The 5348-nt window shown below is 43.7% G+C and overlaps 1 protein-coding gene across 4 annotated transcripts in view; it reads left to right on the top strand.

The window, feature by feature from the left end:
- Btbd9 (BTB domain containing 9) overlaps positions 1 to 5348 on the top strand; it is a 351427-nt gene that overhangs the window by 50325 nt on the left and 295754 nt on the right. The gene's annotated exons all lie outside the window — the stretch shown is intronic.

The raw sequence follows: 5348 nt of genomic DNA, 5'->3' as shown, positions 1-5348 counted from the left end.
ACTCTGTAGACTAGGCTGGCCTCGAACTCAGAAATCCGCCTGCCTCTGCCTCCCGAGTGCTGGGATTAAAGGCGTGCGCCACCACGCCCGGCTTAGATTTCTTTTCAATTGATAGTAGTTTTGTGGGTGCACATGCATATGTGTGCACAGCATGTTGGAGGCCAGAGGTGAACCTCGGTATTATTCCTTAGGAGTCATCCAACTTGATCTTGAGACACAGGGTCTTTTACAGGGAGCTGGGACATGCTGATTAGGCTGAGTGACGACTGGGCAGCAAACCCCAGGATTTGCCTGACCAGTGCTGGGATGTACAGTTGTGTGCCCTTATACTCAGCCTGTGTGTACACTGGGAACAGGTTTGGGTCCTCACTGCTTGTATGGTAGCCACTTTGTAGACTGAGCTATCATCTCCTCAGTCCCTGGGCCAGGCAAGTTGGATTTTAAGGCCTGAATCAGTCAGTAGCTATATGATCTGGTAATAAATGAATGAGTTCTAGTTTTCTATCTCAGTGTTATTATGAGGATTAACTGAAATAGTTTGTATACATATAAGCTCAGTAACAGACTATTGCTGTCAGTATTGATGTGGTTTCCCCCATCTCTATGTGATTGCGTGACTCATCAGTCACCACATTCTTGTAAACAGTTGCTTCAAACTCTTAGGGTTTGAAGACAGTGTGTTTGTGGGTCAAATGCATTGCTCTTCTAGCTCTACCGTTGGACACACTGAGTGAGCAGCATAGAGCAGTGAGTGAGTGCTGGATGGATTCTGTGGTAAAGCTCCTGGGATGTGGAAGTACATTGCTGGTGTTCAGTCAAAGCTGGGCACAGGGAGGCTCAGAGCACATAGAAGGGAATATGATGTCATGGTCCAAGCCTTGGAGACCTGGGGAAGAACTGGAGAAGCAGAGACAAAAGAACTGAGAGAGCCACGGACGCTAACCAGGAGGGAGCTGTTGAGTGGAGAGGTAGTGGTGTTTCCTGATGCCAGCCAGGCTAGGGGGAGGAGAGTGAGAGACTGTGTGTAAACTGTGGTGAGCCTGTGAATAGCCTAGGGAGTGAAGCCATTGTGTTTGGAAGGGTAATACTCCCAGTGCGTGAGCTATTTGGTTTGGGAAGTGAGATAAAAGGCCATAGAGAAATGATGTAGCTCTTGAGAACACCCTGCAGAGGTCCAGGAAGCAATTAGAGCGCCTTGGCTGGAGTAGGAGGGAAAGGTGAGGCGACAGGATGAGTGTCCTCATTTGGCATCCTCCTAAGTCCCTCCCCTTCTTTCCCATGATTGGCTGATAGGGCCATAGAACTTGATTATTGAAGATGTGGTTGGGTCATAGATGTAGGTTATATTTGGCACTTCATACAGTTAAGGAAGGTTCCTTAGAATTGATTAGCTGGGCAGTCCATGTGTAAGCTGTGAATTCTAGTAATCTCTGAGGTTCTTTCTGAGTGGAGTAGTTGAGGCACTCAGTTCTGGAATGATGTATTTACTGTGATCATTGCTCACAGTGTTGAATTCTTTGTTTAGGAGGAATTCAGGCAGGGATCAAGGAACAGATTGTGAAAGTGTTTGGCAATCATTGAGGGATGGTTGACTAGGAGGGGGGGTCTTATGACTCTTACGGTATTTAAGTAGTAAAATTAATAATAAAAATGCTGAGGAAGCACAGTCCATTCCTAGCAGTTCCTTAAGAGATGTCATCAAACATTGAGAGGATGATTTTAGTGCATTTCCCTAATTGGGAAACAAGGTCTAACACTGATGCAGAACTGTTCCTGGGCCGATGGTTCTAAAGCTAGCTCTGCTTGTTTTGGATCTACTGGCAGAGTCTGTGTGATTGTTTCGTTCTTCCCTGGATAATGTGTGTGTGTGTGTGTATGTGTGTATGTGTGTGTACATTGAGACTTACCAGGAAGCGCAAAGAGGCCTGCATTGACATGAGGGCTTCTTCTTTGAGGTCACTAACATTGGCTTCTGGAAGACTCACCCCTCAGCTGCTTTTCCGGAAGCTTTACTAAATTGCAGATTTTTAAGGGGGCGGGTAATCAAGAAGATGTTTTTGCCCAGTGATTCTGGTTGGTCTCTTTGGAAGATAGATTCCATGAATTTTATGCATATGCAATAAGGGAAAGCAAATTAACTTTTTAATGAAATTACTTTTTTCCTTAGAATATTTGAACTGCCTCTGTTCCATTCCTTTAACATTTAGTTTTTAATCTTATTTCTGGAGATGTTCTGTCTTGAAAGTCAGTGCTTTTCCTAATAATGTCAAGTTATACCTTGTTTTGTTTATCTCATGTTTTAGACTTTGGGGAAGAGAGCAGTAATTTCTTGTTTCTGTATGTTTATAGCAGGCAATATATCATAGATTCTAGCCTCAGAATTTTTTAGTAAAAGTCAGTATGTAAGTTTGTGTGCCTGTGTGTGTTCTAGTTATAGTCTGGGCCTCTGCAACTGTGATGTAATTGTTGGTTACTTGTCTAGTGCTCATTGATTGAGCTCTTTAAAGATAGAGTTGTGTCCTTTTTTGCCTGTGGTCTTCTAGCCTGAGTCAAGATTTAAAATATATACATTGACTAAATGAATCTTTTTCTTGTTTCTAGACTAGAATTTTAAGTCTTTCTCATCTATCACATAAATTCAGTTGTTTAAAGCTCTGTGACTCCCTTTTATCGCTGTGTGTCTCTGGTGTGTGTTTATTTGTGAAGGTGTTTAGTGTCTTTCCTATCGGATGCTGAACATCTGGGGCTGAGTCTAGTATAGTGAGTGGTTTGCACATAGTCAGTTTTGAACACTTGCCTCTAAAAACAAATTGGGTGGGGTCCTGTTTAGCCTCATGCTGTTCCTTGGTAACTTGCCTAAATTTGCCAAGTGAAAGAATTACTTCTGCTGGGCCCAAACTTTGGGACTTGTGCTTCATGAAGCAGGTGTTCGTCCATGATTTCTTGTGTCTCTGAGTGTGTGCTGTGTTGTGTCTCTGAGAATATGTATTGAGTACCAGCATTGAGAAATGTGAAGATTAGGCCTGCAGAGAGTGGGTTAACGGGGAGGTTAAAGCAAGACTAAAACCTTGGGTAGTCGTCGTAATGACAATTAGCTGTAAGGGAGTGTAGTGTGAGCAGGAGGACAGTTAGTAAAAGGCGGAGAAAATGACATAGGTAGTAGAGTTGGGTGAAGAGATTCCAGTGGGCAGAGGCCTGTATTGTATCCAAATAACTCATTATAGATGGCTGGGTCAGGTCTGTGTCCCCACATGATGGTTAGGAATACATCAGAAAACCACAGAATAATTAGCCCCGTGCCTCAGATTGTGTCACGTTGTAACTTGGGTTTAAATTATGACTCTGTCTCTGAGCATGTTTACACAGCCTCTCCTCTTTCTTTGGAGAGTGTTGGTTCTAGGTGTCAGCACTGTGACAAGCCTTCCTTACCTGTGACGCCTCCTGTGTAGATGACTGTCTATGTCTAGACCCCGACACTAACCTCAGCTGTGAGATTAGTGAGGGGAGGGGTTTGAGATAACCTTCCCGACCCCTGTTTCTCCCTTTCTAGTAATTGGTTTTTTACCTTTGTCCTATAGGACTATAAAGCTTAATTTTTTTCTAAATGGCTATAAAATAGCATGAATCACAAGTGTAAAGAAAATTATGATTGCTGTTCAGGATCTTGCTCAGTCCCTGCTGCTGCTTTATAATTTTAAGAGTTCTCTTCATGCATAGAGAGATACAGGTATTAAGAGGACTCATGAAAAAAATAACCCTTACAGTTTGAACATTTTCGTAATTTAAATTTTTCCAGAAATACTTTGCCTTTTAAATTCATTATTGAACTATGGATTTTGAAGGGACAAACCCCCATGGAGCTGTATTTTATCTAGCAGAGCATTCATATTCCAGCTGCCATGGGGGCTCCTCCCCCTGTTGGGATGATCTCAGCCCGGAGTGAAGGATGCTCTCGGGGAATGAACCTGTTGAGAGTGGCTGGAAAGTGCTCGATGGCTCTCAAGAGAAACTTCAAAAGAAAACTTCGACCTGTGATAAACTTTCATTTCTATTTTAGATTTCAGCTATAATCATTTGAAACTCTTGTATCTGGTATATTATTCAGTCTGATAGATTTTAGTACCGAAGGAAGGTGGCTTTAGTTTTCAAGCGTGGAGGCTTGTTAAACGACCCCCTCTATGGTTCAGTCTTAACCTGTGCTGTCAGCGCTGTGGGTGACAGGCCTATCAGAATTTGCTTGTGAAAAAGAAGCAGAGCCTTATACACTCTGGGGTCTGGCATCAGCACTGCTACTTGTTGGGCAGGGAGTCCATTGAGCTCTCGGAGCTTCCTGGTCTCGTCTGTGGTGGCTGCAGTATTATACTGTGCTCTGAGAACCGACTTGAAGGAATTAGTATCTGTAAAGTGCCTACAGCAGTGTCTATGCAGAGTCCAGAGAAGGTTAACAGTTGACACAGAACGTTATGCTGTTCCCACCCCAGCTGCCGGGCACTGCTGTGCTGGGCGGTTTGGCCCACTCACCTCACTCTGTCGCCTTTGCTCTTAGCTCCCAGTGTCCTCTTGTCTTTATTTGAAAACTCTGGCAAAACCTGTTTCCCACCATCTCTGCAATGCTGAATTGTTCCTGTCTGTTCCTTGTGCATCTGAAAAGTCTCATTTTCTTTTCATACTGTGTGGCCGTGTTGTATGTGCACTGTGGGAGCTCGGGATTTAGGTACGTGTTGTAAACCAGAGTAGTTCTCTTACATATGTGTGTAATATAGTAATGCCTGTTTCTTAAAGAACATACTCTATGCTTTGCAAACATCACCTCAGTCTCCATAGAACATCTAGGGGACAGGCATTGTCCTCTTAAGAAATTGCGTTGACATTAAGAAATTGAGATACCCAGCTCAGAGTACAGCCTTGGTTTAACGCCAGTCTCTGAACATGTTTTATGCAGCCTCCGTGGAGAGTGGCAGTTCTAGGAGTCAGCACTGGAGACACCCTCCTGACCTGGGAAGCATTATATGTAGAGAGTACTTCAGAGTCCCAGACATGAATCTCAATGGAGAGAGGATTCTGATGGCAAACCAACAAACACCCAAGGGATGTTTTCTTTTAAATAGAATTTTATTTTCTCAGCTTGGAAATTGATTAATCTTGTCTCTGTGTGACCAACAGTGCCTAACACTGGGGCTTCTCCTCTGTTTGAGCACAGACCTGCTTGCTGTGCCTTATGCTGCCCTCAGTTCGGATGGCAGGTATGGGCCATCCCATAGGCTAGTTTTGTTCAGCGGGTGTTAAATTGAACCTGCTAGCAGGATGAGTTCAGCAGAGGGCACATTTGTCCCGCTGCTTGTGTTTCT

The sequence above is a fragment of the Mus caroli genome, chromosome 17 (genome assembly GCF_900094665.2).
Source record: "Mus caroli chromosome 17, CAROLI_EIJ_v1.1, whole genome shotgun sequence".
NCBI lineage: Eukaryota > Metazoa > Chordata > Mammalia > Rodentia > Muridae > Mus > Mus caroli.
The sequence above is the reverse complement of the archived record's forward strand: the minus strand, read 5'-3'. Positions and strand labels throughout refer to the sequence as shown.